The 13,750-nt window shown below is 37.1% G+C and overlaps 1 protein-coding gene across 4 annotated transcripts in view; it reads left to right on the forward strand.

Annotated features, from left to right (window-relative positions):
* Positions 1–13,750, forward strand: part of LOC117225653 (uncharacterized) — a 1,038,968-nt gene that overhangs the window by 562,715 nt on the left and 462,503 nt on the right. For all 4 annotated transcript variants that reach the window (XM_076526304.1, XM_076526306.1, XM_076526305.1 and 1 more), the window contains one exon: positions 12,559–12,636. The gene's annotated coding sequence lies outside the window, so the exon portion shown is untranslated. The remainder of the gene's footprint in view (positions 1–12,558; positions 12,637–13,750) is intronic.

A 13,750-nucleotide genomic window follows, 5' to 3' on the forward strand; every position in this document is an offset into this window, starting at 1 on the left:
GGAGAGTACTCTCGACGGGTCCAATCTCTCAAGATCGAGACCGGCGATCGCTCGGTCTTGTTCGGATCGGATCGGAGCCACCATTATTATTCCGAATCAGCGGTACACGAAACAAAGAGCCCGGTCGATCGGTCGAACGTGGAACAAGCCGCGCGCCGAGGAGCCCGGGAGAGCCCGGGTCCACCTACGCAACTAGACGTATGATCCTGCGCGAGCGGCGACACGACAATCCCGTAATTAAATTTACATATCGCGTTCTAGCCGCGTATATCGTATCGACGATATTAAAAGGAGGCGGTGACCGGCAGGCTAATCGATCACTCGGCCGGAGAGAACGGAGAGAAGGGCGCAGCGATATGCTCGGGGACGATTTATGTCTCTCTTGTTCAACGGCTACATTCCCGTCCGCGATGTTCCGTCCCGAGATTCTGGGTCGCCGCGATTTTGTCCGGCCGGCCGCGCTGTTGCGTTCCGAGTGCAACACGATGTTTTTTTTTGTTATCTTTCGGTCGAACCGATTTCTTGTTAATCGATTCATTAAGTCGATATTAATTTAGGGCGCATCGGAACGATACGTTCGGCTTTTTACGGATTTCATGGCTGTTCAAGGTAATTATAATTAACATAAGTGTTTAACATCGGAAACAGGTGAATCATTGTAATGATTATAAACATTTTATTCATTACGATCATTATAATCATAATCATTTTAATCATTATAGTTATTGTAATCATAATAATAATAATAATATATGTTAATATTATATTAATAATAATAATAAATTAATTAATTATATAATAATAATAATATACAATAATCATAATAATAATTGTAATCATTATACTCATTACAATCATTACAATCATTGCAACTATTACAATTGTTATAATCATTTGCATATATAATCAAAATTTTGGAATTGATTAATTAATAGAGGTCATATTAATCCATATGTAATTATCAGAATGATCCTGATTAGTGGTGGTAAAAATTTTTATTGTAGTGGTTATGATGATTATAATAATTATAAGGATTATAGTGACTATTATAATTACGATGATTATAATAATTACAATGATTACAGTGATTAGAATGATTACAACGATTACAATGATCACAACAATTACAACGGTTACAATGATTACAACTATTACAATGATTGTAATGGTTGCAACGATTACAATGATTGTAATGATTATAATGATTACAATGATTACAATGATTACAATGATTACAACGATTACAATGATTGCAACAATCACAACGGTTACAATGATTACAATGATTACAACTATTACAATGATTGTAATGATTACAATTATTAAAATGATTGTAATGATTGTAATGATTGTAATGATTACAATGATTACAATGATTGTAGTGATTTGAATGATTACAATGATTACAATGATTGCAATGATCTCTATGATTTCGTCATCTAAAATCGAACTAAAAATTTTTTCTTAAAACTAACGTAGATGTAATTAAAAACGATAATAAAACAGTCAAACTTCGGAGAAGGTGCCAAATAAATAATTACCTACCGTAAGAATATAATTAGTGGTGGCAGAGTTCCACCAAGTGGAACACCCTGTACATATAATATGCTTGTAATGTGATAGATAAGATAGCACGTGATTTTTCCACACAAACGACGCAAATTTTTACAAATATTCCCGATAAACGTGGTTTTCTGTATCCAGCCGCAGTTAATTCGTGTCCTGACAGGAATGAAATATCGCGGATTGACACTGGCGAGGAATTATAACGAAACGGCACGGCGCGGCTAAATGAACCGTGAAATTTATGACACGGAATTGAAAGTTCGAGCCCACGATTTTATGAGATTGACAAGGTGTATAAGAGAAAGCCACGGTTTCAAGCTCGCCGAGAGACATTTCAGCAGCCGGACAGAGAAGTGGCCGCGTTGTTCGTTGTTATGGTACGTTCCACGGAGCTCCGATCTTACTTCATAACCATACGTTGATTACAATCTTGCTGTCCGTTCAATCGAAAGTCTGAGTCGCCGTTGAAGGATGTAAAAGGGCTGTAAAATTGCGAAATCGACTAACAAATCTTAATAAACATGTAGTTCGAGGGGGCGACCTCTAATCACGATGACCTTGAAACAGGTCGCCAAGGTCATCATTCTGAACTACTTTTTCCTGTGGCCATAAGAGATGCTGCATCCGACGCAGATATAAAAACCAGATTTAATCTAGATCTAAATGACTGAAATAGCAGTAATATAATAGTTTTCTCTGCTTTGGACCTAACACAGACCTAACCTAGAAATAACTGAATAAAATAGCAGTAACTTAATAGTGTTTTTATTTAGAACCTAATCCAGGCCCGTCGCAGACCTAACCGAATAAAATAGTAATAATATAACAGTTCTTTTTCTCGAACCTAACGCAGACCTAACTTAGACCTAACTTTGAATTAATCCGAAACTAACTGAATAAAATAGTAGTACTTCTTTGGATCCGTATAAAGTAAATCTGAGCCGTTAGGTCTGGGTTAGATCTAGATTAGGTCTACGTTAGGCCTGGGTTAGGTTTAATAACTAAAATTCTGATTTAATTGAATACGTAATCTGATCGAACTTCTTTCACGCTATTTTGCAATCATCTCGAAAACGAAAATGGCACGTCTGTTGTTTATTGTCAAGCTCATTAAAATGACTTCGATTATCTTATTTATCTCAAATATGATCGTAAAATTTTGAAAACTTTATGAGATCGCAAGATTAATGCAGATTTTACGGTCGATCCGACAAAATGAAGGAGAAGGCGGGACAGGACACCGGACGATGCGCCGAGCGACGCAAAAGAAGCTAGATAAACCTAATTTAATTAATAGGGTCCACGTAGCCGAACATTATACGCGCACGTCTGGATTAATGACCGGATAAGATTGTTAATTCCACGTCGGCCGTCCGTCATGTCAATGCGAAGATGACGCCACTGACAACGCGTTCCAAGGTGCATCCTTGTGCCAGTGCATATCACGTGGACATGCATCTCCGGATATGCACGTGCACGGATATACAGGGTGCTCCGGTTAGTGGAGGACCCACCAAATTTGCCCAATTAATGCTCACAAAAAATTCCACGTAATTCCGCACTGTATTGTATGATCACTACATTTCGGTAATTAGAATTCTATTGTTACATTTTTGTTTTTTTTATATTTTATGCTACTATATTTATACTATTACTTCTCCTCTCACTGTGACAAAGGCTTTATCCCGACGATAATTAAATAAATAAAAAACTAACATATCGTTAGGTATCGTCGATAGTTATTATCCTTAGTTATCGATATTTTATTCGTATCGTCGATATGTCTATAAAGTATCGATATTTTATCGATATCATCGATATGTCGTTTTGAATCGAAATTACCAATTTATCGTTATGAATCGATATCCTTAATAAATCGTTATGAATCGATATCATCAATATATCGTTATGAATCGACATCATCGATATATCGTTATGTATCGACATTTTGTCGATATATCGTTATGTATCGATCTTTTATCGATATTATCTATAAACCATAAAGCATCGATATTTCGTCGATATATCGTCATGTATCGATCTTCGTTCGATATTGTCAACATTATCGATATATCGTTGTGTATCGATATGTCGTTAAATATCGATATTTTATCGATATCGTCGATATATCATTAAGTACTGAAATTTGATCGAGATTATCGATATATCGATATTTTATCAATATAGTCGATATACCACTATGTACTGACATTTTATCAAGATTATCGATATATCGACATTTTATCAAGATTATGAATATATCGTTAAGTATCGACATCGTCGATATATCGTTATATTATCGATATCATCGATATGTCCATGAAGTATCGATATTTTAACGATATCGTCAATATGCCATAAAGTATCGACGTTTTATCGATATTATCGACACTATCGATATATCGTTAAGTATCGACATTTTATCGAGACTATTTATGTATCGTTAAGAATCATCGACATACGTAACGGTATGTCGTATTACGATCTTTTATCGACATCATCGATGAATCGTAAACTATCAATATTTTGTCGATACCATCGACGGTCGCGTCTCGAAAATCGCGAGCCTTCGACAAGAAACCGTCTGTTTGTCACACAATGTACACGCTCCCGCAACCCCTAGGAGACGAATGAAATTTTTTCTTTCACGAAATCCTGTTACCACTGGGACCGGCCGGTGCCCCGTCCCCTCGGCCCGGCCCCTCGCCCTGTTACGGTCTATCCCATTATAATTCCGAGCATGCACACGCTCGTCGTCCCGTACCGTCCTCCCGAGAGATGGGAAGAGTGTAAAACGTCGGACACCTGGGCAGAGAGTTTAGCCGGGTATTGTCGGGAGACAAATATGAGTTAATACGTCATCCAGGGACCTATTCAGGGCCCAGCGCCGACAAGAATGGTGATCACGAATTGGCCGGCGTATAAATGTGTTTTAATTGTTCCCGTTGCCCTCTTCCCCTCGGCAGAGAGTCTCTCTCTCTATCTCCCTATCTCTTGCTCTCTCTCTCTCTCTCTCTCTCTTTCTCTCTTTCTCCCTATCTCTCTCTCTCTCTCTCTCTCTCTCTCTCTCTCTCTCTGTGTGTGTCTCTCTCTCATTCTCTCTTCGTCTATGTCTTCCTCTTTCGTTTCGCTTCTCTAACCCGGACCCGTTCGAGGAACGGCTCGCAGACGAGCCGAGGATCTGGCACATAATAAGAGCCGGCGTTAAAGAATTTTCTATTATCTTATTGTGTGTTGCCGGATGACCTTTTGTCCGGCCGTACGTGGAAGATTTTTCGAAAGACAGTCGGTGATGCTCAGTTCCGTTCTGTTTCGAGCTTGCTCGATGTTAGATTGAGCTTGACCGGTTTACGATGGGATGCCATTTAGCTGAAAGCCAAGTACCCGTAATATTTCATATAAAATTCTGATTATTATAACCTCCATTTTTTTAGTAACAAAATTACCTTTTATTGATAACCTTTTTTTTAATAAGTTATTGCATTGTATCCTTCGTTTCAAGTTCAGTTTCGAGTTTCAACAGACGCATTGCGGTAATTTTTGCTTGAACCCAGGGACTTATGGTTAAGCCAGTCATAGTTTAAAAAAAGAAAGAGAAAAATTATGACATTCTGAAAAATTGACGAAGTTCCTCTGACATTGTTCCCGATTATTCAGACTTTGCTCGTGCGTGTCAAAAGCATCGCATAGCTCATGGAAGAAAAATTTTGGCTTTCTAACATTTGAAACTTTGACAACTCTTATAAAAGAATGTTTAAAAATGTTCAATGTAGGACTTTTTTTATATGAAAGTTTAGACTGTTGTCAACAATGCCACGTAAATTTTAAGTGCAGTTTCTTGCTACTTGCTACGTTATTTTATGTTTTTGATTCGCAGTCGTCGCGCACTGAGCGCTCATGATTTCACAATTTTTCAAACATTTCCGTCGTTCTGGCAACAAAATGTTTCGAACAAAAGTTGGTCGGTATTCTCTTCTCTATGTATTAGAATAGGAAAACTTTCGAAAGAAATTTTTTATTAAAAACTTTTACTGAAGCGATGCCAGCGAGGCACCGTAAACGGATGATCACATTTTGTCCCGATTTGTCCTAATAATTTTTTAAGATATTCAACCATAATTTTTCTCTAAAATTGTTTTATCAAGCGGAAAGTTGCATTGATGCAATTTTTGTTTGAAGAAGCAAGAGGTCATTTTGATTCATACTAATTATAATATAAAAATGATTAGGAAAAGATATGACCATCCTGACAAATTGGCACAGTTCTTCTGACATCGCCGAAATTAAATTATTAATGCGATTCATATCGTACAAAACGTCCTGTATTATACAGGGTGTCCATCAATAAATGCCGTCCAAAATTTTTTTCTTGCGTTAACGCATTCCACGCATAAAAAACCATAAAATAAACCACGCATAAAAAAATAAAAATACATTTTTCATAGGGTCAACCATTCACACCTGTTATTTCAAACGACGCTTATTGATGGACACCCTGTATAGTAAGAGGATTTCATTCAGCACTAAAAATCCTAATCATGCATAGTTCTATGCATAAATCCAGAAATAAGGTTGCGTCAAGCTTATGTATCAGAGCTCTTGTATCAGACCGCGTAATCGAACCTAACCTCACTTTGCGAAAACAATATTACGGGGAAGGCAAAACAGATTGGAAACGTTATTAAAAGGAGCACAGTAATTGCTGGAGATACCTTTAAGGTAGAAACAGGGGGCGCAGAAGTACAGGCAGACACAGAAGTATGGTCGAGCACAGGAATAGGGGCACAGAGATACGGGCGGGCACGGAATTAAGCGCAGAGGCTCCGCCGTTTATTTCTCTAATAAACAGAATTGGAATCAAGAACAGCTTTTCTTATTTCATATTACATATTATCAAATTACCAATTTCTATCCAATTAGGAAAATATTTGCAAAGACAGAAACATCTGAAAAATCGAAATCCATATTTAATGCATTGAATAAAAATTAACGTATTTAACGAAAGCTTCTGCGAAGCAAAAATTGGCTCAAAGGCATGGAAATTTGAGGCGTATATCCCAGTTTCGAGGGGGGCGGTGGAGGGGGGGATTATCATAGAAATTGCAAGGGGGCCGTGGAAATGGATTTTAAGAAAGTTGGATCGCAGATGGAACGGAATGATCGATAAGGGGCGAAGAGAGGAGCACTGCCGGCCCTGTCGGTACAGTTCCACATTCCAGGTTCACGACGGGTGGCCCGTTCCCGGAGTATCGCTGTCTTCCTCCGGTTCGTATTAGAGCCACGACAGTTCCGTTGTGTGTTTTTGTGATTGATCACGTGATCCCGTCATTCGATATAATAAGATTCGCTTTAATCTGCCCGGGCGAAGGAGAACGACGACGCGCCGAGCCGAGCCGAGAGCCGAGGAGCGGCGCGCCGCACAGCGCGGCACAGCGCACCGCACAGATTACCGCATACCGAGATAAAAACTGTTAAGCATCGTTCCCCGTACCACGGCACGGCCCGCATATTATTCCACTGATGCAACAGTGTGTGGCACATTCCTTCTTACGATAGAAAATCAGACTGCGATCTCCTGTGCTTTCGAAGACACTGGTGGATTCTGTGCATTTTTGCATTTTTTTCTTTTCTTTGGAACGGAACCCTTTCGGTACATTTCTCACGTCTTTCGAATTTTTATCTTTGCCGCAATTCTGGAAATTCGGCTATCGAATCGTCGATATCGTATCGATACCTTATCTATACTTAACGATATATCGATGATATCGACGGTATATCAATATTTTACGATATATCGATAGTATCGACGAAATATCGATGATATCGATCAAATATGGGTACTGAATATGAATATGAACATCGATAATATCGATAGTTGAAGGTATATCGATAATATCGATAGTTGAAACTATATCGATAATATCGATAGTTGAAGGAATATCGATAATATCGATACTTGAAGCTATATCGATAATTGAAGGTATATCGATAATATCAATAGTTGAAGCTATATCGATAGTTGAAAGTATATCGAGAATATCGATATAGTTAAAGGTATACCAATAATATCAATAGTTGAAGATATATCGATAATTTCGATAGTTGAAAGCATATCGATAATATAAAGAAAATATCGATATTTAACGATATATCGTTATTATCAACAAAATATTAATACATGATAATATCAACAAAACATCGATACTTAACGATGTATCGATATTGTCAATAAAATATCGATACTTTATGATATATCGATTATATCGATAAAATATCGATACTTGACAATATATTGATTTTATCGATAAAATAATAATAATAGCAAATTAATAAGAATAATAATATTAATATTTATTTAATAATAATGTATATTTAGTATTAGAAGTTGTTTACATGATAATATTTAAACAATCCTAAATATATATTGTCGGAAAGTGCAATATGGGCAATCAAAATTTAATCTATCATAGTATTGATTTGCATTGCAAATGATTCTATTTATTTAATAATATTATCGAAATAATATTGTTAAAATATTGTTGATGCAAATGTAGTGGCCGATCGTATAGTTTCATTTGGTCGCATAATTGCAAATTATAATTTGAACCGGCAAACACGCTGTCCGTAGCCAATACAAACACAGAGAAAAGTATTTCAGTAAACAACAAATTAAAAATAAACAATTGAAGAAAACTATACAAGTAGATCATTGAACGTGAGAGTCGCATTGTGATGCAATTATTGTTCATTTCTATTAATTACTAAGGCGATTTTAAGGAAGCTCACTTTACGATTATTGAAATATAAAATTATTATATACAGAGCTGTTCTTTTTTTTTAATTCAATTAACTACCGATAATAATAAGTGCACCAGGTACTTATTTGAATTGTGCAGAATTTCACTTTTTATTCCTTTTTATTTTTTATTTTATTTTTCACATAATATTTTTATTATCATTACTAAATTTTTGACACATATTTATATCGAAAACCGTAGAAATTTCTAAAAAGACGAAATTTATACTAAAAACGTATTTAACAATCTGCTACACGAAATGTCCTTTTAGTGATGTTTAGCTTAGAAATTCGCGGTATTTGAGAAAATAATTTTCCCACGTGTTCGATCATAGAAATTATTTAATTTTGACCAAAAATTATCGCGTTCCAGACCACTGCGGGCTCGCATCCAATTTCGAAGCAAACCACGATATTCCAGAGCGGCAGAAAAAAAAATGTTTCCAACAAAAGTTGGCCAATATTCGCTTTTCCATATATTAGAATATAAAAGCTTCCAAAAACAAATTATCTTTTTACGAAAAATGCTGGTCACCTCGATTTTTTAATCGTCAATATATACATATATTCGACTCGATAATATTCTCGCTGGTGTCGAGACGAATTCAACGACCTACTGTACTATAACCTTAAACGCTGAAATAATTTAAGCCAAAGAAAGCGAATTCCCGGACCGCCGAACGTCGCGCACACGTGACAGTCGGGCGCGTCAGGCGAAAACGTTCGATGACTCACGCGGGCCGTGCGCCGTAGGGGGAGACACCAGTGAACACTTTCCGGTGAGAAAGCGCTCGTTACCGTTCGACTCTTGGGAAGCAGCAGGTCGCTCGGGTGGTCCAATTCGTGGCTACGCGACGCAAAGGAGATGAAGCAAGGAAGGCGGGAGCGGCCGGAGTGGGGGGTGGAGTACGAGCCGGAGAAACAGGAATCGGCACCGGCGGGGGATGCACGTAAAATTGATCCATATTAATAAGAACGGCGGTTCGCGTTGCCGGATTTTTGCATAAATTTGAATCGGTGCCTCTCGCCGCGGCTCGCGGCAAGGGTTGCGAATTTGAATAATCGAGAATAATTCCGAAGTTTTCTCGCCGTGTAAACGCAGGTCCGGCGTAATCAGCGCCGGCCGGCTTCGAAACATTTCATGATGTAACGTTTCCCCGCGGCGCGGATGTGCAGCTAATTAAGCGCTCTCGCCGGCCACCGGGCATCGGCAAAAAAAATACGGTTGGCTCTACGAATTTCCTTCCGACCCAACCACCCCTCGAAAACCGCACCTCCCCCCCCCCCTTCTACGCGTTTCTTCTCGTTTTGTTCGTGCCGCTTCCCTTTTCGGTTTGGCCGCGGCGCGGCGACCGCCGCTTCTGAACGGGATCCGGCCGTGTTTGCGATTTTAATGAATCTTAACCACGTGACGTCTCGCTTTCGACCGACGTGCACGCCCCCTTGCTCGATGCCGCCGTCTATTCTGTTCGCCCGGCGACCGTGCCGAAGCTTTCGAACCCGTTTACGGATAAATAAATGATCAAATTCGTGCCGACGACGCGCCGGGCTGGGAACACGTTTTTCCTGGACAAAATCGGATGCCTGCGATTTTGGAGATACTTTTCTTTTGTTCAGATTCGATTGGGCATTCTTTGAAGCGACAGAGTCCGAGATATCGGACTATTATATTGGGTTGGCAACTAAGTAATTGCCGATTTCAGTTATAGATGTCTCTTACTCCCATTTTTATGATATCAGTAAATGTTATATTATAAAATTATTATTATTATATTATATGCTGGGCTTCGACCGCTTATTGGCTTGGCTGCCTCGCGCCTCGCCTGTCATTGGTCAGTGTTTTTCGTTAATAACTCGTTAACGATGCCTCTGAGAACATTTTTGCAAAGAAAATACTTACTTCAAATGTCCTCAGAAACCCCTCGTATCCTGTGATTGCGTAACTTTTGGGACACCGTGTAGGCCAAAGCGATTTTATTTGGGAACTATTGGGTTGGCAACTAAGTAATTGCCGATTTCAGTTATGGATGTCTCTCACTCCCATTTTTATGATATCCGTAAATGTTATATTATAAAATTATTATTATTATTATTATGTTATTTTTTATTATCCGTGAATGTTAGCAACTGGACAAATTGAATGCAGCGGTCAAGGAAAAGCGACCAGAATTGGTCGATCGTAAAGGTGTCATTTTCCAGCAGGACAATGCTAGGTCGCACGCGTCTTTGTCCACTTGGCAAAAATTGATGGATATTGGTTGGGAATCGATGTTACACCCACCATATAGCCCTGATCTCGCGCCATCGGATTACCACTTATTTCGATCCCTGGACAACTCCCTTCGTGGTAAAACTTTTAACGATGATGACGCTGTAAAATCTCACTTAACTCAGTTTTCGGCCGAAAAAGATCAGACTTTCTACGAGCGTGGAATTTTCAAGTTGTCAGAGAGATGGCAAAAGGTCGTCGAACAAAATGGAAAATACATTACAGATTAAACTTCATTCCAAGTAAAAAAAAAATGTTTATTTCATTGGACAAATCGGCAATTACTTAGTTGCCAACCCAATAGACACGTATATTTTAGGTGAATACGAGTGCGGCGACGATACTCGGAAAACGAAATTTGGAAGTTCGAAGGGAGATCAATTGTTCTATGAACTGAATTATTCTAAGAATTATTGGAGCAAGAATTAATCTCGGACAGCATAAAAACGTCTTTAAGACGTCTGTAAGACGTCTATAAGACGTTCCGAATATCCTACGAACGACCTTCGAACGGCTTAGAAACGTCCTGTGTTACGAATCGAGACGTCTTATGGACGTTTTTAAGACGTTCTGTAGGCGTCCATTAGCCGTCCTGGACGTCGAGAATAAGACGTCTTAAAGACGTCTATCTTAAGGCGTACGACGTTCAGACCTAAAATGGACGTAAAATGGATATCTTTAAGACGTCCAGTGCTTATTGGAAATAGGCTCAAATTAACATTTTGTTATTACTACTGATAAATAACATTACATTGATAGACGTGTATTCATCGTTCAACTAGCGTCTGAGAATTATGCGATCCGTGTATAAATATCGCGACATTTGTAACGATGTAAACTCTGAGGAGGGTTACGTGGAAAATCTTGAAAGTGACAGACACGAGACTTGTTTCATACGAAAGTTTAAACAATTGCGAGGAGCCGTATCTAAATGTCGAGTGCAACTACTTGCAACCTTTAATGTTATGCGAATTTATAGGAACAGTATCTGGGAACGTTTCGTGTCAAATGATTTTATAAATATACAATTACCTTTGTACAATGCGTTCTATACAATTATAAATTAATATTTACATTAACTTTCCAACAGAAATTCCATAATAAATACATAGCACTTCTAATTTATCCGAATCCATATATCATTATAATGATTTATGTATTAAACGAGCAAAATATCCTCCGGATTACAGAATATGATACAAACAGCGATTTAATTCGAAAATACATAGTGCACATATATATACACGAATAATCCATAATTATTCTCTAGGTTAGGTCTAGCTTGCGTTTAGGTTAGTTCTGCGTCAGGTATTAAGCGATATGATGTCAAGTCAGCCGGTATTAATATATCAATAACGTTTTTTCACAAACATACAAGTGACAACATTTTCCAAGGTCATCGAGACCAAAAAGACATCACCTAATCGAAGAACGTTCTCTCGGATAGTAGGTTCGCCAACGATTAAACTCGCCCTTCGCCCCGAAAGTTCATTAAAACGAGCTGGTTAACAGGCAACGGCGAATCAATTTCGCCCGGTTCGGCGATGAAAGCTCCTTGTAAACGCGGATGCATTATGTAGGAAGAAGTTGGTAGTCTTGCGATGCCCTTAATCGCCTGCCGCGGATCGCAGTTTCAGTGGCCTTTTAAATATCGTTAAGGGCAACGGGGAACCGCGCACGAAACGGGCCCCGGCGCCGAAAGTTCAGAGAAATTTAAATGCGATCCCGATGTGGCTTGTTATCTACGCGTTGTTCTGTAATTCTACCGTCGGGAAGTTAAACCGGGCGAAATTTTCCGCATCCCGTTCCTACCAGCGAACTTCACCGTGCGATGATGTCTGCCGCGGAGAAAGTCGCCGATGTGTAACCCTTTAATCTCGTGTTATGGGCATATGATCTCGACGTGATCGTTTTATTTTTGTTTCAGGCGTACGGTTGATGGTGTTTTCACGCACCACGATTGGCGATTCGCACATCATTGCGAGCGTTCTACGGGATATTAAGGGTGAGTGACTGCATTTCATATTTTTCATAGTTTTAATTAGAATATACAGTAATATATAATATAACTTATGTTTATTTTGTAATGTGTAATAATATTTATATTTATTTTATAGTATGTAATATTATTTATATTTATTTTATAATATATAATGTTATTTACGTTCATTGTATTGTAGTATATAATTACAATAATTATACACACATTTATTATGTTAAAATATAATAATATACGTTATCTGTATTTGTTATATTATAATATAATCATAATGTTCATACAAGAACATTTATATCTGTTATTTTATACTATAATAATAATAATATATAACGTTATTTATATTTATTATATTATAGTATGGTAATACACAATATTATTCGTATGTGTTACGTTATTTATATCTGTTATATTATACATATATTATTATATATTATTAGTATTATAGTGATATATAATATAGTAACATATATTATTATTTGTATTATATATAGTGTAATAAATGTAAATATTATTATACATTATAATTAAATTTTTATATAATAAATAAAATATTATTTATATTTAATATATAAAAATTTAATTATAATGTATAATAATATTTACTACATTTTTATTACACTATAATACAAATAATAATATATTACTATATTATATATTACTATATATATTACTATATTATAATAATAATATATATATTACTTATATTATATATATTATTAAATAATAATATATAATAATATATATTATTTGTATTTGTTCTATTATAATGTAATTAAATTGCAATTTAACGATACTAATACGTAATGACTTTTTTAATACACGTTGGATATTATTTATGAACAGGATGATTATTTGCGTATTCGGACATTTAAGGACTGAAAGCAGCGAAACGAATTTCATGCGAAATATTATGGAAGGCGCAACGGGAGACTTTAATGAATTATCGATTATCTATAAGAAGTCATCGAGGGGTTAATATTTATCAATAATTCTCTCTCGGAAAATTGCGCCCGTATTTTAATACCGTTTCGCAATTTGCCCGGGGACGAGAGACGGATTTATCGTTGATTCGAATCATTAAAAATATTCACGTTCTTGGGATATATACATTATTCAACCT

This window comes from Megalopta genalis, chromosome 14 (genome assembly GCF_051020955.1).
Source record: "Megalopta genalis isolate 19385.01 chromosome 14, iyMegGena1_principal, whole genome shotgun sequence".
Classification (NCBI taxonomy): Eukaryota; Metazoa; Arthropoda; class Insecta; order Hymenoptera; family Halictidae; genus Megalopta; species Megalopta genalis.